The following is a 26240-nucleotide window of genomic DNA, read 5'->3' as shown; positions in this document are numbered from 1 at the left end:
TTTTTTATAATCTGATTAATGAAAATAGAGTCACTCAGCGTTTAAACTTTATGGGCACTAAAGAATATCCTTTTCAATTTACGTATTATCTCAAGAATTTGTCAACAAAATTTTCTTAGATTCATCATGAGCAGATCGATTCATTAACAATGTTTACTTTTAAATGCATCAAACACTAAGAAAATGAAACGAATCGTTTAAAATAGACGGTTTAAAACAGGTTTTAAAAAAACTACTTAAAAAACGATGCACTTAAAACTATAAGCATATACAAAAAATATATAACTAACATAAATACATTTTAATTACAAAAACATGCAACGAACCTAAAAAAAATTTAAATCCAGTCCGCATCGGTTGATAATAATTCGTCAACACAATGCGAAATTCAGAACACAAAGCGCATGCGTGAATTTTCAACGCCAGTTACGTAACGCAAATACGTTATTTTTTTTCTACGCCAGTTGGGGTAACGCTATGCGGATTAGAAATTTTTAATTTCCTTTATTCTGTTTTATTTTTATTCAAAAGTTCTTCAGAATGAATCTGAAGGATCGATTAATTAACAATGTTTAATTTTAAATGCATCAAACATTAAGAAAATAAACAGAATCGTTTGAAATAATCCGCCGAAAAATACTAACCCTAGCCTCATTACTGTTGGGAGAAAAAAACCCCGGAAGCCTTACTCATTTGGCGGTGGCGAAAATGGAAGATTTTTTTGGCGGAAAAGTTGGCGGTGGGGAAAATGGAAGATTTTTTTGGCGGGAAAGTTAGTTTTTAATTAATAATTAAAATTCTAATTAAAATTTCAAAAAAAGGGACCCCAGGTGCACATTCCCGACCTCTAAGGTATACATGTACCAAATTTGATAGCTGTATGTCAAATGACCTGGCCTGTAGAGCGCCAACACACACACACACACACACACACACACACACACACACACACACACACACACACACACACACACACACACACACACACACACACACACACACACATTGAGCTTTATTATAAGTATAGATTACGAAAATTATTCTGTAGTGCACATAAGACTTCAATTCCGAACGACTCCGCTTTCATTTCTCACATATTATATATAAGTATGCTTGGTTTGATAAAAAATGTCTTTACATTAATTACAGTTTCATCATTTCCACTTTAATTTAAAATTAAACTTTAAGGGCACTGATAGAAAATTACAGAGAGTTGCCTTGTACAATGAACATAATGGCTTAAGGCCTACATAATAGTATAAGTAAATTATGATAATCAAAATTTGAAGCTTAAAAATATTTTGCTGAGTTACATAAAATATTAATTGAACATTTTAGTGAGCATTAATATTGGCAAGCCGGCTGGTCGCCAAAAGTGGCTAGTTATTGCATATTTTTAGGTAGATTCCTGATAGGAAAACCACCTATTGCACTGATTTTCATGACAACATCGTGAAATTTTCTGCAGATCATCGATAATGGCTCTTTGAACTCAAACTACACTTCGTTCAAAAGTTTTATATAAAAATATAACGCTTTGCTCGTGTTATCTTGTTAACAAGATCTTGTAGCTAAGTTCTCTAACAAGTAGAACAATTTTATTTGGATTTTAATCGTATTGAAATAATTTGTAAGAAATGAAAAAATCTCGGATGAGTTTCTGAATGTCCCATGTAGCTCAAAGGAGGTGGAAAGGATACAGGTGGAAATTTTCATTTCTGTATAACTTTCTTAATATCGGAGACAGAAAAACATATCAAATTATCCAAACTAGCGCCTCATTAAGACGAACAACTTTTGTATTTAAAGTTTTTCTGTAGCTGTAATTGCTTAGAAATTGTGGGAAAAAATGAATATCAAATCTTAATTTTGACTATTTCTAACATCAACCATTAACATTGCCAGTTTTGAAAAAATAAAACTTGCCTATTATTTTATTTCTGTATATTACAATTTTTAAAGCATGTTGACCAAAGATTAAAAGCATAAATAGAATTAGAAAAGTTTTAAAAAAGCGAAATATTTAAAGCCAACATTATGCAAAAATGATCAGCTTAAAAATTTACAAGCGGCTATAGCTTTCAATTCCATATTTGCCATCTTGGACATGATTGGCTGTTCTGGTTACGTGATTCACTGACGTTTGTAAGATGAATTTCCTTTCAGTGAGATTAATCTTACAACACATTTCATTTACTGTTCTTCAATAATCTAAGTTTCTCTTAACATTTCCATTAATTTTAAACAAAATATTAAGGTACTATACATTTTTTTTTTAATTTATGATTTCAATGAAATATATGCACGTTTCTATAATAATTTCCAATACTTTAATTATTTTTTAAAGATGTTTTCGAAAGTGAGTCATTTGATTGTAAATATTATATGGTAATTAGTGGTTAGACTCAAATCATGATATCATCGGCAAACTTGATTTTTTTCTATAATTGGACAAATTTATTATTAGACTTAGCTTTGTAGTTACATTTAAATATTTAAAATAATAACGTAAAGCAGTCAAACAGTTATATAATTCCAATCACTGATCCCATATCAAAAACTTTTATTTTCATATGAAAGCTTATGCAGTGGTTCGCTTGTTCTCATCCACCCTCCATTTTAGAAAGAAATCGAAAAAAACACTGTTTTGTTCGTTTTCTGAGAAGAAAACTCAAGGCTATAGCTACCTAGCCGCAACCGTTATGCATATTTCGAAATTTTTTGATGACATCTAAATATTCATAAATGGGCGGCCATCCTGTTGTTCTCCATTTCAAGATATATGCCAACTTAAAACTTTGGCAGTGCCCTTAACTTCAACGATTGAACCAATTCCTCCAATTTTCGTCGCCAAAAATTTATTTCTCCAATTCGAAGCATTATTAACCAAGCAGAAATTGATTGATATGATTAAACTAATTTTATTACTTTAGCATTTACTATACACAACTGGGTACTTTGGAATTATCCTTTTGGCTATTTTCGCCAACCCGATATTATCGCCAGAAGGTGGATTTGCGCCAGTAACCGCAAATTACTTTTCATTATGATGGCGCCAAAAGTTTGGCGCCTTTCCGCGAGCGTTGACAGATCGACGGGATAATCCTAAAAACAGGCTGCGATATCCTTCGATTCCAGGCTCACTATAGTTGCATTTATAAATAACTGAAAATATTACATTATTAAGGCTTTTGTTACTGGATTTTATGCATTAATGAAATATGAATATGAACACACAATAATAACACATTTTAAATTAACCATATACATTCACATTTCTGTTACGTTTAAACATAATCGAAAGTACATTCAAAATATTTCAAAAAATAAACTATAATCGCATTTCTGATTAACCGCAAATAACGATGCTACCAGATCGTTTTTGATTTAAAATTAATCATTCCGCCATGCTTATAAATAATCGAAAGTACATTCAAAATATTTTCAATCCAAACAGCAATCATCAAAATTAATCGAAAATATACTCAAAGTAATCTTTCCGTTGCAATGAGTAAACGTCAGTGAATCACGAGACCAGAACAGCCAATCACGTTCAAGATGGCAAATATGGAAACGAAAGATATAGCCGCTTGTAAAAATTTAGAAACGGCGTGTTTTTTAGTTCCTTTGAATTTATAATAATCTCTTTCTTGGACGGAGAGAACGATTTTGTTTATTTCTTCAATAGAACAAAAAAATCGTGTTGCAGTAAAAAAAAAAATCGCCAAATATATAAAAATACGTCAAACTAATTAATTTCATATGAAATTAAGAAAAAAAGATAAACACATTTGAAGACTTATCGCTTTAAGCCGAATTACAAGTTTGCACCATATGCTGCCATTTCCCGATTCTCTTGAATAGCTATTTATCATTTTAAAAATAAACTAAATTATTTTCTAAATTTTTTTTCGTGACAATAAACGCAAAAGCGAAAAAACACACGCATTTTGATTACCATGAGCTATTTGGAATTTATTTAAAATTGTTAAATGTTTGTTTCTCGGGTAGTAAACTTATGCGACTAAAAATGTGATTACTACTATTGGAAAGATTTAATTTACACTTTGCTACCAATGAAAATACTTATGAAACTAACATTATAGTGACAAATCAATTTAATAGTCTGACGTCAATTATTTTACCGAATCACAAAATAGGTTGCTACTCAAGTTTTGAATTACATTCTCCTTATTCACTATATGAAAAATAATTTTTTCAATAAAATTGTTCATATTTTGTGCAATAAGCACAAATTTTGCTATTTAAATACATTTTTACTTTCTTGTATACGTAGTATAAAAAAAGTATAATAATCGCCAAAAAATTCGAACTCCAGATTTTGACACATCTCCAAATTTCACACTTCTGAGTTCGAAAAACACATTTTTTTCTTTTGGAAAATATCCTTCTGTCTATCCGTGACAAAGATAACTCAAAAATGCTTTGAGCTAGACGGATGAAATTTGGAATACGATCTTCAGATCAAATTTGAGGACTTTCATCAAACTTGAACACAAGTTAACACGAGAATTACAAAACGAAAGTAGTTTGATAGAGAAGATTTGGTACACAGATTTAACATCTATAGTGCAAACGTCTGTCAAATTTTGAGCCAAAACCAAATACGATTTGATTGTCTATCGGTCTGTACTTTCAGAATCACGTAAACACGATAATTCAAAAATGCAATGACATAAATATATCAAATTTAGTATGTAATTTTGTCACTACAAGATTAGCTTTATGTCAAATTTTTATTTCAGTCGGTTGGGAAAAACATGTCGACAACACAAATTCGGTTCTTGGACACTATTAAACAAATGCCAGGGATTAATCGCCAAATAACTCGCCAAGGATGACACGGTGAATACAATAAAAATGTTAAATTCACACCAAAGATTCATATTCCTTAAATATTGTAACTATAGCGTTCTCTGGGATAGCACTTTTATTGGAGAGTATGCGAGAAAGTTTTGGTGATATCACTTCTACTGTTTTAAATAAATTATTCGTTATTTCAGAACTTTTGTTAATTTGGCGGTCCTTTGGTTTGATGCCTGCCGTTTTACTCTGAGTATATTATATTAAAAAATACAACTATTATAATTTTTATCTAAGCATGGTTGCTTGTGTTTTCATAACAATGATTAGTCGCCAAAAAAAAAAGATATCATGGTAGTCTATTGACTATATTCGCCAGTGACGTAGGTTTAAATCCAAAGTTCCCCAATGATTTGCCATAAATATAAAAGGTACCGAGTGTATTAAAAAATAATAAAAAGAAAACTGATGATATATTCCCCTTTGCTCCAATTAATAGTTAAAATTGAAATATTTAAAAGCGCAACAGACAAGATCTTAGTTCTAAAATTAATTATGAAAAGCAGACGATTTTTTTCCTCCAATATAATGAAGTCAAACGATAAATTCCTAAGTTTTATCATAAAAAGATGACTTTATTTAAAGAAGAATAATTGCAAACGATAGCTAATTTTTCAAAAATGTTTTAATATACAGGTATAAACTTTCAGTTCTTGCCAACTGATACAAATCTTTGGCATTTGCTTAATAACTTCAAAGCTTTTCAATAATATAAACTTTGTAAGAAGACTATATTTGTATATTAGTTTTATATTTTATTTTTCAATAAAAAATTAATTGTGCGATAGTACAAAAAATCCTTATCTTTGGCTGCATGAAAATCTAATAAATATTTTATTGTTTTTATCAAAGTACTGAAAGGAATTTGAAAACAAAAATTTAGATTAAAAGGAATATATTTTGTTTTCCAGCTTGCCGAGATGATTTTTTATAATTCATATCATATTTAAAATGAAATTAAAGAGGTTATTTGATTTCTCATCAAGTATCTGATCGCATGATTTTCTTCTATTGTCCAAGACTCAAGAAGAAATATTGCGATAATTACGAGAGGAGTATATTTGATAAATCAGAAAATAAAATTACATTCTTTCAAAATACAACTTGTATTTTAAAATATATTATCCAGATTCTAAAGATTTAATGGAATTATGATGTAATGGACTTGACTCCACTAAGATTTAAACACACGATAAACAGAACGAGTGTAAAGTTATAAAATAAAGCAGATTTCATGTCTACCACGATACAATCCATAAATATACTGTTACGGAAAAAATCCAAATCCATTTGATATGTGTACGATAAACGAGTTCAGGAAGTTCAATAATAAGTTGCGATACTTTATTTTACAAGAAAACCCGAAACACAGATAACGAAACAGATGAACTATGCACAAAACGGAGAAATCAACACTACAGAAGAAACAAATCGTTGCTAAACAAACAGAATAGCAGGAAGCACTCATAGGAGATCAACATTCCAAACAAAGAATTCAATCGACTACAGACTTCCATCGGTTCGATTGATTTCTCTCTATACTCGACTACCCCCAATTTTATTATTCTTGTACCAAGTATCGAATGTTTAGAACAAACGCTAGAACTCGTGTCTTAATGGGGTTACCACCAAGATTCTCGAATAATCTGGGCCCTTCATTTTCATCGCTAAAATCAGCAGGTTTGCACCAAATCCTGGATCATTAATCCGGCATCCATTAGAATTATATGTAAGACTTTTCCTTACAAGGAAGCAACATCATACATTTGTATATACACTTTTTGTAGAAATCGTGAATATCAAGTTATGAATAAGAAATTTAATTTAAATTGAGCACAACCAATATAACCGGTTAATCAGAGGAGGAGGTCGTGAGAGGCAGCTAGTTTGATTATAAAAATAGACTGATTATTTCAGTACAAAAGATTTTACCCAACATTAATTTACATATTTTCTGGGTGGTGGTAACATTTTTTATTATTATTGAGGAATTACTAAATGGATTAGTAATAATTATTTCCTTCCTTTTTTTATAAATGAAAAATACTGAACATTTATGGCCGCCATTTACCTATATCAACCAAAAAGGCCATTTCTGGCTATAGCCATTGTAAATGGCAATGTGTAAAAGATAATAAAAAATGGTAATTTGTGACTCACCTTATGTTTCGGTCTTATCGAAATGGTCCTTCAGTCATAGCGAGTTTTGCATTTTATCTTAGTAAGTCCTGCAAAAGTATATAGTTTTAAAAGAAATATAAGAAAATGAAGAATATTTTGTTTTTGATCTAAAATTTAAAAAATAACCCCAAAAAAATTAATTAAATATTGTTGCAAAAAATGTCTAGTAGTTTCCGACAGTGAATCTAGTCAAATGACACTTTACTCCATGAATACTGCAGAAATTGTGAAGCACAATAACGAAAACACAACCATGATTATTAAAAGAACCTCGCTCTACAAACAATGTTACAATGTAGGATCAATTAGTCTACTTCTATGGCTCATATAGTTTTTATATTCAGAAAATGCTGTCACGTTGAATTTTTCAGAAGAATACCGGGGTAGAGGTCAGATTTCTTGAATTTTGACAGAAGTTTTATTTTTATCGCCAAAGTCAATAAGGTCGAGAGCCATTGACTTGACGTCCATTAAAATTCTATAAATTTCTCTTTCTGATCCTAATCCTAACATGGTAGAGAAAGGCATTCAAGTTTCCAAAAAATATTTTATATTTTGTGTATTACACTTTTTTTACATTTTTCAAGAGACCAAGGAAATAGTGGTGTAAGTGGCTGAATAGTATCAATCTCAAGAAGCCACTAATATAGGCAAAAATGTCCAGGAAGGTGAAAAACTTTTCAGAAATACACATGCAATCAATCATGCAAATCAATTGCAGAAACAATTTTGATATGATGAAACCCTGGAATCGGAGTTTATTTTCAGGTGTCACATAGAATCGATTTATTATTTATTATGCATTTTCACTGTTTTGCAATATTACGATGTGCTCATATAAAATGTAAATATCGATGGAAATGTTTTTCCTTTAGCATTCTCCTATATTTTCCTAGTATCACATGCTTAAACTTTGGGAGCTAAGAGATTCTAGCATGTATTTCGATCTTTCACCTATGGTTCTAAAATTAGATACAAGTTTAAAATTAGGTCTAACGATACCGAATTTCAAGTTTGTTGCATGTTTATTTGCAGGGTGTGTTAAGTCATTGTCATAAACACACCCAGTAAGATGGCTAATTTTTTAATGACTTTGGTCAAACATTTTGTACATAAGTCTTATTTTAGGAATATCTATATGCCAAATTTCATCTTTTTAACTCGTTACATTTCTTTAGCTAATGTGTTCACATTACACGCAGATAGACGGACAAAAACCTATTAGAAGATTGGATTGACAGACAGAAATCTATCAATCTCCAATCTATCAACCAAATTTCATCCATTTAGATGGTTTATTCAAAAAATTTAACAATCTTATTTGCAATCTAGATGTCTTTGGCTACCAGCTGATTTACTAGAATTAATGATCCCTAATTTTTTTTAATTAAATATTATTTTAACTTGGTCTTGATTACTTCTTCAGCAAGATATTTTTAAATTTCAAATTTTAGTACTTGGACACCTTACGTAGTTTTGTTCATTTTATAATGCAACTCCTACCCTTACCCAATTATTATTTTTTTTTGAAAATTTCTTAAACATTTGTAAAAACTGTAGCCTAATTTTTAACTTAAAACAATGTAAAATAAAATTTTACTGTAATTAAATTTTTAATGTAAAATAAAATTTTACATTTTTTTCTTTACGTAAATAATATGCATTTTAATGTTATTATAAATTTAAACCATTTACAGACTCTTCTCAATTTAAGTAAAAACATTGCTTGCGTTCCTGAAATCGGCTTCGCCAATAATTTGTGTTAAGGACAGAAGTTTAATTGCACTATTTTTCACGTTTCGTTATTTTTTTATATTAATATCGATAATAATTCGGAATATAAAACAAAAGAAAATATATCTACAATTTTAACAGTGACTTTTACCAACAATCTTTATTCTTCCATCAGAATTCTTTGTATTGTTTGTTCGTGATGCATTTAATATTCGTTCAGAATTCTTACGATTCTTGTTGGGAAATATGTTTAAAAAAATTTTTCAAACTAATTGAATATAGAAAAAATATATTTACATAATTAGCAAAAACATTTTAACAGTGAAAATATAATTATTTGAATTCTAATATAAATGTACATATCAATTTTGAACTGTAATATTTTAGGAAGCTGTCGCTGAAAACACCAACATTTTGTTTAATTTTCAATAACATTTTTATTAAAATTTCAAAAAAAAAAAAAAAAAAAAAATCGAGCTCAAAGGTGCACATTCTCGTCTTTTAATGTATATTTGTGATAAGTTTGGTAACTATCTAAGGGTACTTTGGGTACTATCTAAATTAAACGATATACAGTAGACTCCCGATTATCCGGGGGCGGGTTATCCGCGGTGCGGATTATCCGCGCCTGCCGCACAAAGTTTTTTTTTTTTTTGTTGTTGTTTTTTGACTGATTTTTTTTCAAAAAGGTGCAGTTTTACAGTTATGCTTTTGTAATTACATAATACATTACAGTATTAAAACAGTACATATGTATTAATTTTTCTGTGGATCCTTGACGCCTCTCGTAAATACAAAGCACTTTTCTGTTTTCATTAACAAAATGCATTTTAGGTTAGTTTTGAGTGATATACTAAAATATTAAGCGTTAGTTAAACATTTCCTGCTGTTTATTTTACGTTTCATTGTACATAAAACGATTTTTCAAAGTTGGAATGACTGTTTTCTCTTTTGCTATACCCGTTTTTAGCTTTTTTCGGATTATCCGCGATTTTTGTTATCCGCGGCGGCCGCGCCACCCAATTCCGCGGATAATCGGGAGTGTACTGTAGTTCGTAGAGCACCAACACACACATGCACACTCACAAACAACCACATATTCATCTTTATTATAAATGTATTATATATTATGCCAAGAGAAGTTGGTGTAATAAGTCGTTGAAATTGAGAAATACTCTTCTTAAAAATTTCCTCTGTTTTTCCAATAGCGAGTACAGTGCATTATGAATAAATGGTCATAATAAAAGATGCAAATGAAAATTTTGTTCTAAAAACTAAGAAAATTTGTTCTGCTGCATTCTATCTTAAGCAGAAAGAAATCTAAATTCCAATAATTTTACTTGCTTTTATTTAAATTGTTTCTTTTCTTTTTCTTTAAATTTATTGTAATCGATTTTACATTTACGCTCCAATGGTCTTGAATTCTGAATAGTTTTTAATTCCAGAAACTTTGATATTATTCATTAATCGTTCTGAAATTCTCCCAACTGAAAACTAATCGATTATTTAGATATTGGATCATTTGCCCAAAAGCAAATAAGCCGTCCTGACATAAAAAGAATAAAAACATTCACCTGCAACTGATTAGATCATATTTTTCAAGTAATAAATTATGAATATTGCAAAAGTTATAAAATTAAAAAGCAAGAATTAGAATGTTTATTTTTAGAAATTAAGAATATAATTTATAAAACTAAGATATAAGCTAAGAATAATTATTAATGGAATTGTAATATGAAAAATTGGTTACAGGATCTTATAATAAATGCGATTTTCAATTTTAAAATATATTTAAAACTAAAAATTAGGTAATAATGATAAAGCGTTTTTTAGATGTAAAGAGTGGAAGTGGTATCGCCCATAACTTTCTCGCATACTCTTTAATAAAGGTATTAGAGAATTAGAATTCCAACGTTGGAAACGAAACGCTGATTAGACCAAGAGAACGCCTTGCACAATAATGTCATACAATAATTACAAAATATTAACCTTTACGTTAAAACAGCATTTTCAATAAATCCATCGTGTGATCTTGGCGACTGTTTTGGCGATTCATTCCTCGCATGCGGTTAAACATGTCCAAATATCGAATTTGGGTTTTAAACGCGTTGTTTACAACCAATCGAAACAAGAATTTGGCAATGAACTACATTTTTAGTCACAAAATCAATGCTAAATTTCATACATTTAAATCATGGCGTTTTTCAAGTATCGCATATACATGCTTCTGAAAGAGCAGACCGACAGATGGTCAATTGTTTATTCGATTTGGCTCAAAATTTGACAGGTATCTGAACTGTAGATGTTAAATCTGTATCGAATTTTATTCATCTAGCCCTCTTCGTTTTGTAGTTATCGTTTTAACCTATATTCGAATAATCAGACAGACAAACTTTTTCTGAACGGTATTTGCTCAAAATCTGATAGAAATCTGCAGATTTGGTGTAAAGACTGTATATTAAATTTTTTCTATCCAGCTCAAAGCGTTTTTATCTTTGTCACCGAAAGACAGACGGACTTTTTTGATTTGTTTGGACGATTATAATACTTTCTTTATATTTTAAATACAAGAAAGTAAAATATGGTTTTATACAAAAGATTACATGATTTAAAATATGGGGTACCAAGGTAAGATTATGGCATTAAAAAGTTTATTTCTTTTATCAAAAATAAATTTATAGGATTAAAAAAAATAAGTGCAAGAGATGCTGAAAATCACACGAAAATGTACTTGCACCGCAGTAAATATTTAAAGGAAAGTATTCCTTTTACTTCATAAAAAAGTTAAGTGTATTATGGGTATGATTACAATTTAAATCCATTTACAATATTTCTGTACAAGCTTCACGGATTTTTTGTTTTTGTTTCGGTTTTTTGTTATTTGAAATATATTTGTTATCGTCTCATTTTAATTACGCATTTAGCTATCGGCGTATAAAAAAAAGAATCGAATAATAGAACTTCTTTTAAAACCAGCGTGAGTGGCTTACAACTTGTTGATAGTACTGTTTGTCCTTTTGATGCCTATTCGTGATCGTGTTCACCAATGTGCGACCATTTTTGAATCTGTTAAACCTCTCCTTCACTTGTGTTACATCTCCCCTCCCCCCCCCCATAGCCTCATCAAGCACTTGCTGAATCTTACGAATCGTTTAGCTATGAGAATTACCAGGCTTTTGACAAAATTTGATGCAGTATCTTCGCTCAACTTTTTCAATCATCTTGAGAGAAATGAAAAATCTAACAAACGCTTATACAGCATCTTACTCAGCGGCCAGCAGGCAGCGACTGACGCACTCGAATACGGAAAAAAATTTAAGCATGCGCATTCAGTTGCCCTCTTCTACTTTGCACAGTGGCGCCACTCTAGCATCATTACTATATTCAGGAAATTCAAGATACTTTTTAGACAGCTCTCGTATACGGTTGAATAATAAATATTATAACAAAATGTTAAGAGAGAGGCCATTTTGCAGTCATTTTGAAAATCTTAAAAACTATTTCAGTAAAAATTAAGATTTCTCGTAAGAAAAAAATAATGTCTCTCAAATAATGATACATGCCCTACATAAAGTGCATCGATTGTTCTAAATGTTTATTTTTGTCAAATTTTCTGCTCCTCTAGAGTTTGCTGTTGAGTATATTTTAAATCGAAGCAAACGTGAACAACATCAGGAATCGATTTGTGTATTATACAGAAATGAATGGTAGACGCTGGGTTAATTTATTAATTTACATTCAGAGCAATTCCTTTGCTGTGGCTTCAAAATGCGTAATTTCAAGTAATTCTTTAAATAAGAATAAGTAGTACCCCGCGTAGCTTTGTCCATGAGACGATGAATGTTGCTTCATTTCTTCCATCTAATCTTTGGACTTGGTTTTCCTATTGTTGCTTTTTTTCAGGTTGTTTCTTTTCCCTCGGAGGTTGTGACATCTTTAAACACAACATTTTTGTGATATCTACACACTTAGCTTTCAAAAGTACCTTCAATTAGAATCGTTGTAGTAATTATTAATAGCTTCAATTATTTGGAAAAAAAATCAGTAACCAATTTATCAATGAAAATATTTTGATCATTCTTGTTCTAAATTAAAGAGATATTTTAATTATTATAAAAAAAAATTTTAAAAGAAATAAAAATGCTTAATGCAGAAATCTTAATTTTTAATATTTTCCAGGAAAATTGACTAAAAAAATTATAAACTTCCAAGTAATTACAATTACAGTTTTTTTCCCCATCTAAGTTCGTATCTCAATTGAGTTTTCGAAAGAATAAGAAAAAGGACCGTAAAATAAAAAATCTTCACTGCATCTTTTGTTACTACAGTAATAACTTTTTTTCCAATTACAAATTTTTTTAAATATTTGTTAAACTTCTAATTTCAAAACACTAGAATGTGAAGAATTCTAATTCAACTTTATTCTAACACTTCCTTTTATAAATATAGAAAAGAAAAAACAGCCGTTTTTTTTCTCTCGATATAATTGAAAAGAAAATCAAAATTAAAATCTATTTAAAAAGGTTATTCCCTGCATTTAATTAAATAAAAAAACAATTGAAAACGATTATTAATTTCTTAAACACGCTTAAAAAAGTATACGATTTATTTTTAATTCTTGCTGATTGATAAAATCTTTTGGCTTTGCTTAAAAATACAAAAGCTCTCATTCAAATTTGATTTCCTGGAGTTTGATTTGGCCACGTGCCAAATCATTTATGGAAGAATATCTCTTCGCTGACTGGATCAGTGAAAAAAAGTCTATCAACTTACCTAAAAAATAATTAAAAATCAATCAATGAAGATATTTTATTCGTTCTTAATTTAAATTGGATCGAAATGTTAGAATAATCATCTTGAAAAATTTGAAAAAGATTAAGGAAATAGAATGTCGGATGCAGAAGTTTTAGCATCAGCTTTTAAAAAATTTTTTTAGGAGAAAGTAACTAGTTTTTAAGGAATTCCTTATATTAGACCAGAGATCGAAAACAAACTTCTTTTGACAAAGAATACTTTGCTATTTTTGACAACGCGAAGACTTTTTTTTTTTTTTTACGATTATTAAAAACCATGCAGCGGTAAAATACATATGAAAAAATCATCGAAACACAAAACATTAAATTTTGAGAAAATTCAACATTAAATTTTGAAATTCTTTCTTCGTAGTTCATTCATTCATCATAACAACTGCCTGCATGCCAAATCCACAGCTATAAGTGTGACAGACCTGTCTGGACATTACCGACACGCAGATTTACGCATAAATATTTCCTTTTTTAAATATACACCTAGTGGGCAAATTATTGATACCACTTGCCATTTACACGTAAATCGGCCATAACTTCATGTTATTGCCGTTAAACGGTGGTATAGCTATAAAAAAGGGAATGCATGGCAAGTGAAGCATCAATTGCATTGTTTTAATTACGAAGGAATAGGTAAAAAATGTAATTTAATTGAGTTTGAACTCTGGATGATTACAGGTGCTCGAAGCGTCGGAACTAGATCTTCAAAACCGCCAAACTAATGAAGTGTTGAAGAGCAGAAACTGTAATGTTTACAGAGAGTAAACTATTAAGCAGAAAACCGGGTCTCAACGTCAGACTTGTGGTCGCCGCAAACTGCTGAATGGTTGATCGGAAAGGAGCCTTGTCAGGATTCTTCAGTCCAACGGAAGAACAACAGTACGTCAAACTGCAACGAATCTGAATAAAGATCTCTGAACCAATTGTTCATTACACCGTATATGCGAGGGAAGCCGCGCTTATATGGTCGGAAATCTTAACTAATTAGCTCCATTCGCAAAACTGGACACAAGAATTTGGCAGTTGATGATTGGAAAAAGGTTACATGGTCCAATGAATAGCGTTTTCAATTACACCATACAGATTGCAGTGTGCGAGTATGGAGAAGCCCGAAAGCAGCATGCACCCTCAATTGCACTGTCACAACACTTCTAGCTGGTGGAAGCAATATTATGGTTTTAAGAATGCTTCCTTGCATTGTATGGAACCATTGATTATTGTGAAACAACGTCTGACCGTCCAAGTGTATTTAAGTGTACTCACAGATCAAGTATATCCTGTTATATTAATTGTGTACCCTGATAGGATGGATACTTCCAGCTAAACAGTGCTCCTTGTCATAAAGCTGGAGCTGTCGTTATACGATTCGAAGAGCATGACGGGGCATTTATTTGCTTCTTTGGCCGCAGAATTATCAGATTACAAATTGAAAGTTTGTGGGGCGAGGCGAAAGAGACGTCAGGCAGCTGGACCCAGTATCAAATCTTAAGGAATTGGAAAGTGCAGTTTATCGGATTGTCTCAGATTCCGCCTACCACTTACCAACATCTCGTAGAATCCGCGCCAAGAAGCCGTCATGCAATATTAAGGGTAAAAGGTGGTCCAATGTTGTATTGAGGGGGTGGTTAACTAATTTGGCAACTCAGTCTAGATAAATAGTTGAAAAAGTTGTTTGAATTTATGCGCCACTGAATTATGTATGTAGAGCTTGAATAGCGGATGTAATAGAAATTTTTTTAAAAAGTTCCTAAATAAAGACAAAGAACAATGGAATTCAATTGCTGTTGACTTGGAGGAAAAAATTTTTTTAAAGATGCCAATTAAGTGTGTGTGTGTGTGTGTGTGTGTGTGTGTGTGTGTGTGTGTGTGTGTGTGTGTGTGTGTGTGTGTGTGTGTGTGTGTGTGTCAAAGCCGGATTATTAAGTAGGCAAAGTAAGCAACTACCTCGGTCCCTAAAACCTCGATTCTTTTTGCGATATACATTTCCAGAACAGTTTGAATTCTGTATGTGTATTGAATTTACAAAGGCCATGGATACGAATTTATTCAAATTAAAATCAAGAATCTTTTACATTTTGGAATATTCTTCTAACAGCATTCTTAAAAACGTTTGGAACTTTCTTAATTAGCTTTTTTTTTTCTACATTTTATATCGAGCTGCTTTGTAGTTCTTTAAAATGTTCCTTTATGATTTCAAAAATGCTGGAACCTATAATTAAATTTTAGATTGCACTAAAAATTCTCGCTTTTTTTCCTATTTCATATAAAATTGCTTTTAAAACTTTATATTATATTTTTACATATTATTTATATGTTTATGTTTTTATAAATAAACTATACTGAAAGAAAATCTATTGAAAGTGAACAAAAGATTGTAAACTATATTTCCACAATTACTTGCGATATTTAAAAAATAAGATGAATAAAATGAGAAAATAAGTAGAATCTGCAAGCTTTAATTTTCATTATTAAAAAACAATTTTGTTGAGTATTTGTATAACTAAAAAACCCGTTTCGATTTTCAATGAAGTTATAAATGCATCTTTCTAAATTATGAATAATATTTTCTTTTTTTATAAAGGGAAACTAAATAATAGCAATTCAATTCGTCAGTCATTCCAAAGATAATATATTGAATTTTAATTCGGTATAAGAATTATTTTTCTGCAATAATATTTTCAGAAATTATCCCGTAAAAATCAAAAATGTTGTTTAATTTTTTAATATCAAACTCTAATTGAAATTTCAAAAAAAAAAAAAAAATCACACTGACTTATTTTCGTCTTCCAAAGTATATGTACTATTTTATATTAGATAGACATTATCAAATACAGACACAGATTAGTTTTTGTTATTAACAGACATTTTTTGAAGAGAGTAGTAACAAATTCAACTTGCAAACGTAGCGGCATTACAACAGCCTCAACAGGCGCCAAATCGGAATGTCTGATATAGCGGATTTGCATTTTGATTAAAAATATTTCAGCTAAAAAATACGAAAAAAACTCATTATATAAAGTTTATAAAATAGTAATAAATTATGCAAGCACTTAGAACAGCAAATAGAAGAGTAAACATTAATACTAATTTAAAAAAGAGAATTGATTTTTTAGAAACAGAATCCATGTTTTGAAAACAGTAAATAAATGAATCAATTGCTAATCCCGCAACCAGAATTTTTTTTTTTTTTTTTTTTTTTTTACAAAAATAGGAAAGTAGAGAATCAACTAAAAATAAAGAGAATAGGTTTGGAAAAAGTTAACAACTGTGTCGTTTGTCGTGCATGCATCGAATTACCATTAAGATTTATAAACTAAAATTAAATGTCTTCATGGAAACGGCGACACCAAATGGCCAAATAATTAATTGGTCATGCGCTCAAAAAGCCACGACTTGCCATCTGTCAATCAGGCATTATTAGTGTATTCTCCAGAATATCCACTCATTCGACAATTCCTCCTCTCTGTACATGAGCACCACCCCGACCCAGAAAGATTTATATTTTCCGCCAGAGAAACTAATTTGCGAGTATAATGTATAACATTGATTTCATTTATAATCGGCGATTTAAATCATAAATTATCAAAGCGATATTATATATATATGTAATACTTTTCGAATCCTGTCGGCTTTTTAATATGTAACATTATTTGTTGCGAAGCATGATGCAGTTTGAAGACAATGAAGATACTTTTAATTTCGTGACGTCGTTTTATTTCATTTTGAAGAAGCAAGCATATGTACAAGCGACGAGCACACAGAACGACACAGAAAGGAATGAGGGAAGAGCTCTCGGACATTTTATCCCTGGTCTTATATAACCTATGATTTTGATAGGGAAAACATTTCTTCACAGTGCTAATGTATTATGAGATTTCGATAGGGATTTTCATTACAGGCGCCGAGAAGGTAGGGGAAACAAAGGGAGATTTTAAAAAAGAATTTGCTTGATCAGCGGTATGTTATCTCTTCGCGCGTAGTGTGGGAAAGTTAGATTTTAGCTGATTCAACAATTGAACAAAGCTTCTCTTGAATTAATTAAGTAGAGACAGTGGAATTGGATCACGAAATAAGAGAATATTTTAGAATGAAGTTACTATGGGCTAAATTAAGATGAAGTTACTATGAAAATTAATTAAATTGAATTAGAGTTAAAATATCATTACATATATTATATTATATTATATTATATATTATATATATATATACACACACAATCGCTCAAAAAATATTGGGACACCTGGCATGAATAACTAAAAAGCTATTTATCACAAAATGAAAACAAGAGGAATCAAGAAATATTTTAGGATTTAATGTATAGTTTGCAAGGAAAATTTTATTCGTATTTTAGAATAAATTGCAATTTGATCTAGCTTTTCAAATATAATTCAAAGGCAAATGGGAGTTAAAAAAAGTATTGGGGCACTTTTGAAACGAGAAATTCAACAAATATATTGCACATCAATAAAATTGAATTCATTACCACTTTTTTTAGACAATTTTAAACATAAAAATTTCACCAAATAAGAATACTTATCAGGGGAAAAAATGGCGAGAAACAAAGATATATTGGTTGATGAGCGAAATCTTGTAAAGTCATTGGAAAAATTGAAAATCAGTTAGCTGTATAGAACATATCTCGAAATTTAATAAGTCTACTGTTTTTAACATTATTCACAGATTCAAGAAAACAATTGATGTTGAAAACAAGCAAAGATCAGGGAGTCCAAGGTCATTTAATGAGCGTGAAGAAAGGTTGATTGGAAAACAAATTCACTTTAATCCAAAAACTAGTGCAGCAAAATTGATCCCTGAATGTTAAAGTTCGGAATATCTGCAAATCCTGGTGGAAACCAAATACAGCAATACATATCAAAAATTTACGGTCTACTGTCAAATATGGAGGTGACAATTAAATAGTATGGGGTTGTAAATTTTAATCATGCAAAAGTTGTTCGACAGGTTAAAAGACTATTCAATTAAAATTTTTTAAAAAAGGTCATGTTAACAAAAATAAGATCAGGAAACTGCGATTAATATTTTTCTTCTATTTGAATACAAAGGCGCTTAATTTTTTTTTTTCTTGCACAACAATACATTATGTTTTGAAAAATCTTTTAATAAGTAGATGCAATTTATTTACTATTCAATTGTAATTCAAATAGATATCTACATAATTCGAACAGATACTTTCTTTTAACTAATAAAAAAAAAACACTTTTTTTTTTTTTTGCACTCAGAAAATATAGTAATAGTGGAAGTCTATAAGGATATTTTCATTAAGTCTATGTTTTGACATCTAGAATTCGAAAAAAAAAAAGTTTTAGAAGTCTGTTTGTCTGAATATAATAGAAAAAAAAAGAGCTAGACTGATGAAATTTGGCATTTAACGTAAGGATGAAAAATCTAAATTTCTTTTAAATATTATAATAGATTCATTTTAGTTTAGTTATATTAACGTCCCGTTGTAAAGCAACACAAGGGCTATTTTGGGACGGACCTCGTCATTTTGAACCGTGGTCAGATGACGAGGACGACACCTGAGCTGGCACCTCCCTCTCTACGCCACACCACACCAGATTATAATAGATTCATCGAAAGCTAGTAGATCCATCATCTAGTTGCCGTTCGTTTGTACAATACATAACTCAAAAATATAAAGAGTTGGGTGAAGTAGAATATACAAATGATTTAGAACAAGATTTTGTCAGAAAAACTATAGATATATATTTAATTTTGAACTAAAATAGTTATTGAATGAATTGACTGTCAGTTTTTAGGTACGCTAGCGCGTTTGCTAAATGCATTATATATAGCTAAGTATTTTTTTTCCCCTGTATACGAACAGAGAAAAGAAAAAAGTATTGTACTAGAAAATATTGTAATTGTCGAAAAATTCGAATTAGAAATTTTAAGCCATCTTCAGATCTTCTCTTATTCGAAAAACAAACTCTTGGAATTATATCTGCAAATCCATCAGTTTGTGAACATAATGACTATGGCTTGGTTTAGTTTTGACGAATTTTCATGTTTCCGAACTCAACCAGTCCTGAAAACAACTAATTGAAATTATGTCCGTCTTTTTAGCTATACACACGTTCATTCACAAACGCTTTAAACAGTAGAAATCGGGTATGTAATCTTTAAAACAAATTTCTTGATTTCTGTCAAATTGTGAAATATCCATTTGCAGAGAATTGGCCTGGATATTCGTTTCAATATCGGGTTCGAATCTTTTGACAATTCAATAATTTACCTCAGTATTTAATATTACGATATTTAGATTGTTGTCACGAAGCTGCAATTGTAGATATGTACCAAAATTTGAATCCAATTGATCTCGGGAAGAAGTCCAAAGTGTGCATTCGGTTTCCTTATTACAATGCGAAATGAAACACGAGTTAGTTTAGTTTAGTTATATTAACGTCCCGTTTTAAAGCAACACTAGGGCTATTTTGGGACGGACCTCGTCATTTTGAACCACGGTCAAGTGACGAGAACGACACCTGAGCTGGCACCCCCCTCTCCACACCACGCAACACCACCGGAGAAATGAAACACAAAACTCGCATTTTGCGAAATAAAACGGAAGAGAGTGTACGGGGGGGGGGAGATACTCCTTTTAGATTTCTCTACTAATTGCAAGATTATTATTATTATTATTATTTTTTACTTAGAAATTTATTTCGACTTTAATTCCACCAGGCCGTTAACCCCATCCAGAAAAATGACGAGTATAGCTAATAATTGATTTTTCATGCCATGTAGCACAAAGACGAGCTATACCGTCATGCGACTAAAGTTACTACTGAATATAATAATAAATTTGGTTTAAAATTTCTAGTATACAGAATTCGGTGGCATTTTCATTATTCATGTTGATATAGATTACTATCGCATATTATTTACCGTTAGATTGTATTAGTAAAAGTCAGGGCCAAATTGTTGTTAGTCAATGGATTTCATTCTTAAACATTTAGAGTGAACATCGGTCTTACTAAAGGAAAGAATGTTGTGAAATAAACACCATAATGAATAAGATTATTGTAGATTATGAAAATCAAGGTGATTGGAGGGATTCAGAAAAATCAGAAGAAATAAGCATATATTTACCTGATACTGATAAAAAAAAAAAAACACCTAACGATAGTGAAATATTACCAAGAAGACAAAATAGTCTTAGCGACTTATAAATAATTTCAGTGAATGCACTGGAGTCATAGACACATCACAAGAAGAATGGTTTTGAAAGCAAATAGATAATGTGCCTGAACAAAAGTAATAATAATAATATGGGAGTGCTTGGCGTGAACACGAAAATTACATGTTAATCAGAAGTCATAAGAAGTTTTTAAAGAAGCGTTGAATATGAACTTACGAATTACAATTACATAGTAATATAATTTTCATTACCAGTATGTAGGAATTATAAAATAAACCAAGTTTTCTTAAATAAAAAACTAAATGGTTATTTCATGCACAATTTTTCATTATTAATTCTTCCTGGAAGGGGTTTAAATCATGGCAGATAGCAATTCTTATTCTTTCCACTTTTAGAGACTCATTTATATATTAGGAACTCAAGAAAGTATCCTCGTTTTAATGAAAATCATTACATGTAGACATAAAACTAAATAACAAAGAAAGGAGAAGTCTTGATTGAAACCATTATGAATAATTACGTTCCATTCGAAACAAGTAAGTAAAAAACTCTAATCACATATTTATTTATGAACTACAACCAGAAAAATAAAAATTACTGACCTGGAATTAAATGTTAACTTTAAAGAAAGATTCTTCTGACTAGAGTAAGTAATTTTTACTTACATTGACAAACGTTAGAATTATAAAATGACTATCCGACTGTTGAAAACGCATATTTATGAACAAAACCCGCCACATCATTCATCAGAACAGAAAAGAACAAAATTTGAATAAGCATTCGTTTCAGAAGTGTTCTTTCCCCAATTTCTAATAGCATTAAAAGCGTTTTTCAACAGCCAGAAAAAATGCTTCTTATCGGAATTATTCAAAACATTACGAAGTATTGGAACATTGTCATACTAGAGCCAATGAAATGATCTATACGACGATATTCGAGGTTAGGATTCGTGAAGTGTAGTACCAATCCTATTACAGTCACTCAAAAAAATATATGAGCGTCGGTACCTCTTCTATTTTTTTACCAAATCCCAAAACATCGATCCTTTTTGAGTCTAGTCCTCGTGTAATTTGGCAAAAGCCCAGCTGATACAGGAAATATTGCTAGCCGATGTGCTGCGTTGTACTGGTAAAAAACAAAAAACAAACAAACCGTGCCTTAAATTTGTTCCTCACTTTTAAAACAAATTTATTTCGTGGGATGGAGACGAGTATTTTGCTTTTCAAACTCTATAAAAGCCTTTAACGTTTAGAAATGTACAAGATTCCTGAGATACGATTTTTAGAAAAACGATGCTTATTATCACGACAAATTGATAAAGATTTATGAAAAAACATTTCAATATTCGATGGGACTTGGCAAGATCCCCACGATGATACAGATTGATGAAGGGACAAGTTATATATAAGCCATTCTTATGGGACAACTTGTCCATTTATATATAAAATTCAAAGACATCAAATAACGACACCATAGTATTAAAAAATCAAACTCTATTTTTATTTACACATTTTACAAAACAGTATGAAACAATAAAAAAACACAATGAAGCAGTCTATACAAATGAATACAGTTTAATAATAATTCAATCTATACATATACAATTGTTTTTTTTTCTACTGACAGTGAGCACTGCTCGGTGAATTTACATTCTCGTCTGACCGCGTTTTGGCATAGGGGTAGCGCATCTTCCCCGTAATCTGGGCGTCCTGGGTTCGAGTCCGGTTCGTGCATGGTTTTCCTGTGAGTTGTGTGAATGTGCCTTCCTGTAAAAAGAGATTGTGCAAGTGAGTGAGTGATGCGTGAGTGGCAAAGTCGTACTCCTGGTCCTGGTTAGCACTACTAAAACAAGAGATGCACCCCCTATCGGCTTAAATCGCTGTCTTCGTAACAGCGGGCTTGTCTGAGTGCCGTCAGAAACAACAACATGTTCATGTTTCGAGAGGGAGTCTTTGCTCTAAATCTTTGATTTCAAATTCAATTACTGAATCAACATCAAAGTTTCCAAGCTGGTGCCTAGTGAAACAGGGACGCTATTGCCGTATTGTCATTAACCCTCCTGGCGGCGGCTTTCAGATTGCTATCCTTACCGAAAGCGGCAAGCCGGAATAACAGGTTCAACCAAATGTCGCGGTTTGGTCAAAAGGATTGCTTTCCCCTTTTGCGGTCAGTTCAGCGCTGCAGGTGGGAACTGATTAGCAAATTTCATGGCGTGAATGACAGGTGTTGTTTATCGTAGTCTTTCGATTTCTAAGAGCATTTTTCTTTCAGTGCTTAGAAAGAGATTGACAATAACATCGATTGAAAATGCGAAAATGTGATTGTTTTTTTAGAAGTTTTTCGATTATTTTATAAAACAATACATAAAATTTATGTTAGGAATAAGTTATTATCATGTTTATTTTGATACTAGTCTAGTTTTTATAAATTGAAAGTCCTCGTCTAATATTTTTTTCATTGCAATATGTTTTGCAAATTATTTTATTCCGTAGTACTGTGAAATCATTTCTCGAAATTACGTACAAGTGATTAAATTTAAAAAAAAAAACCCTTTCGGCGTATTGTCAATTTATTTAATATTTTAAAATGCGTGTTTAAAACATTAATTGTGATAAGTAACACTACGTTATAACTTTGTTTCTTCAGTATTCAAAAAAATAATTGTGTAATTAGGGAATTTCATGCGATGTTTTACTTTCAAATATATCGATTTTCAGTATTTATCTGCATGATTAAAATTTTAAAATGAAATATGTTTTACAATATTTAATTGGCAAAGCTAATTGGCCGGTTATTTAGTAATGCTGAAATAACTGGTCGATGCGCCTTATGACTGTAACAAATAAAAATAATTGTCAAAATATTTCTTTGTAATATTCATGATACAAATTTGGCCTGGAAAAATGACTCAAATAATGCAGATTATTTAGACTCATAATTAACCATTTGCATCTAGAATTTTTTGAATACCTTCAAATCAAGTTCCTACAGAATATTAAGTACTGTTTTAAAATAAATTACAATTTTTGAAAAATCTCAGTTTTAATTTTTTCGGGTTAGAATCAAAGCTCTTACTATTTTGCAATCGGATAACGACAAACCGTGGGGTAAACGATCATTAAAAAGAAAAATCTGAATTTAGAAGCTTTGCAAATACAGTTGCATTGATCTTTTTTACTTATTACTTTTACATTATTTATTGCTTTTTTTTTATCAACACATGTGTTACGTCGAGGTTACTAGCCAATATAAAATTTTTAATTAAATGTTTTCTTCAGCAAAACATCTTGAAATTTTAAATTTTGATAGTCATATAATTCATACTATTGCAGACTCATTGTACCATTCTGTATTGCAGATTTTTTGAATTTTCTGTCAGTTCCTCAACAGTAATTCCTTAATTTAAAACGGGAGTGAATAAACTTCAATTAATGCAAAACCTGTTTTGTTGAAACCAATCAGGCTTATTAAATTTCTAAATACAGGGAATAGAACCATTCAGCAATAAAGTTTTATGTATATACTGAATATTTCTTTTTAATTTTTGAAATGACCCAGATGATTTCTCATATCTCTTATTCAATAAAAATTTCCAAAAATTCCTTCTTATTCTGTAATAATTTTGAAAGTTATGATGGAATACACTTCAAAATCTCATTTTATTTTTAATTCATAATTTTAAAAAAATTTTCAGAAGTAAAAAAAAAAAAAAAAAAAAAAAAACATTTTACACATTTTCATTTACTAAGATGCATATTCCACTAAGATATATATGGAAGCTCTAATAGACGCCACGCACAAACATTCGTTTAAGTTAATATTAAAGATGGACGAGTGTGAGTGTCATTATTTGCCTGTTTGTATTGGTGCTCCTCAGACCAGACAATTTGAAATAGAATTACCAAAATCTTCACCTACATACTTTGGACCGTGGGAATCATTTCTTTAAAATTTTAATTAACCCTTTCAAGGGACAAGGGAAGTATGCTCATCACCAAACTCAACAATTTTTGAATAAAGTTATATAAGTTGGCATAAATTCTTACGAATTTTTCAATAAGGCAGAAACTTAGAGGTTTCAATTGTTTATCTCAAATAAAATGAAGTGTCTTGATTTATTTCTTAGTTATTAATTGGCAAAATTAATTAATAAATGAGATTAAATTGATCTAATAAGTTAAATGAATTACTTTTCCTAGGCCAATCTTAATTTTAAAAACATTTTACTCCAACATGACTAGGAAAAAAAGGCCCTTTAAAGGGTTAATAAAATTATTAAAATTTTAAAGTTCATTCGAAAATATCACAGTAGAAAAATAATTTGCACATTAATTGTGAATTTGAATTTTTTTTATCAATGATGCGAAATTTTGTGTCATATAATTTTCCTACTTTTAATTAAATTAAAAATATTTTAGCATATTTTAAATAATATATTTTATTTTTGAATTGAAACTAAACGTTTTCATTCTTATCCTTATATTTCATTCCGGCTTTTTACCCATTGATGATGATTTAGTTAAAAAGTTAAAGGTTAAAAGGTTAGATCTAAGCTAAAAGCAAAGGGGTAAAAATTTCTTTACTGAAATAAAAATAAACCATGTGGCTGAAGAGAATGCTCCATAATTAGCATCTCAATAAATAAGACACTAAAAGTTCAAGATCTTAATTTTACCTCAAAGAATGAATTTTCTTGATGATACATTCAAATGTATAAATGACACATTGTATAAATTGTATTGCAATAATTTCGGATTTTATCGCTGATAAATGGTAAAATTTTAAGTAATTTTTAACTATCAGAAGTTCTAATTAAAATTTTGAAAAATTCATCTCTAGGTGAACATTCCCAGTTTTCTAATTATTTAAGGGCGAAGTGTGTTCAGTTCAAACAGTTTGATCTGGAGATCGCCAATACGAGCATTCATATTCGTTATAATTCGAGATATTCGCTACTTTAATAGAAATACTCGCAAGCGACCTTCATGTCTGACACCCTTGTTCAAACTAGTTCTGTTTTTAAAAAATGTAAATGTGAGGCTAAAGGTTATTAAGAATAAAGAATTTCAAATTACTTGGAAGTGGGAGTTTCCGAATTTTTTTTACTCTCGTGATCAAAAATAAAATAAAGCAAAGATCATATCCCGTCTTGTTTGTTAAAATCACATCCAGTGAATTCGAACTGACCAAACAGGAGAAGAAAATAGTCTAAATGAAAGTTGTACGCATTAAAAATTTTTTAAATGCTAACATATGAGATAAAATTAGATCAAGGAGTTAAAATAACGGCATCAACTTTAAAATTATTAATTCTCACATTTAACTCACACATTCACTCACTTTCAAAGGGATTAAAATTTGTGGATTAAATTACTCAGCATTAAAAGTAAAAATGTCAATATAAATTTCACATTAACAGAATCGTGCGATGTACATACAAGATTGTATAGTGAAATAAGATTAATATTTCGATA

At 30.4% G+C, this 26240-nt stretch overlaps 1 protein-coding gene across 1 annotated transcript in view; it reads right to left on the bottom strand.

Moving 5' to 3' along the window:
- Positions 1-21502, bottom strand: part of LOC129957508 (probable helicase senataxin) — a 42307-nt gene extending 20805 nt beyond the window's left edge. The window contains exons 1-2 of the mRNA XM_056069840.1: positions 21369-21502; positions 7045-7112 (exon numbers count right to left, since the gene is read on the bottom strand). The gene's annotated coding sequence lies outside the window, so the exon portion shown is untranslated. The remainder of the gene's footprint in view (positions 1-7044; positions 7113-21368) is intronic.
- Between the last annotated feature and the right edge of the window lie 4738 nt (positions 21503-26240).

Source organism: Argiope bruennichi, chromosome 11 (genome assembly GCF_947563725.1).
Source record: "Argiope bruennichi chromosome 11, qqArgBrue1.1, whole genome shotgun sequence".
Lineage (NCBI taxonomy): Eukaryota > Metazoa > Arthropoda > Arachnida > Araneae > Araneidae > Argiope > Argiope bruennichi.
This window is presented reverse-complemented; position numbering and strand designations above follow the sequence as displayed.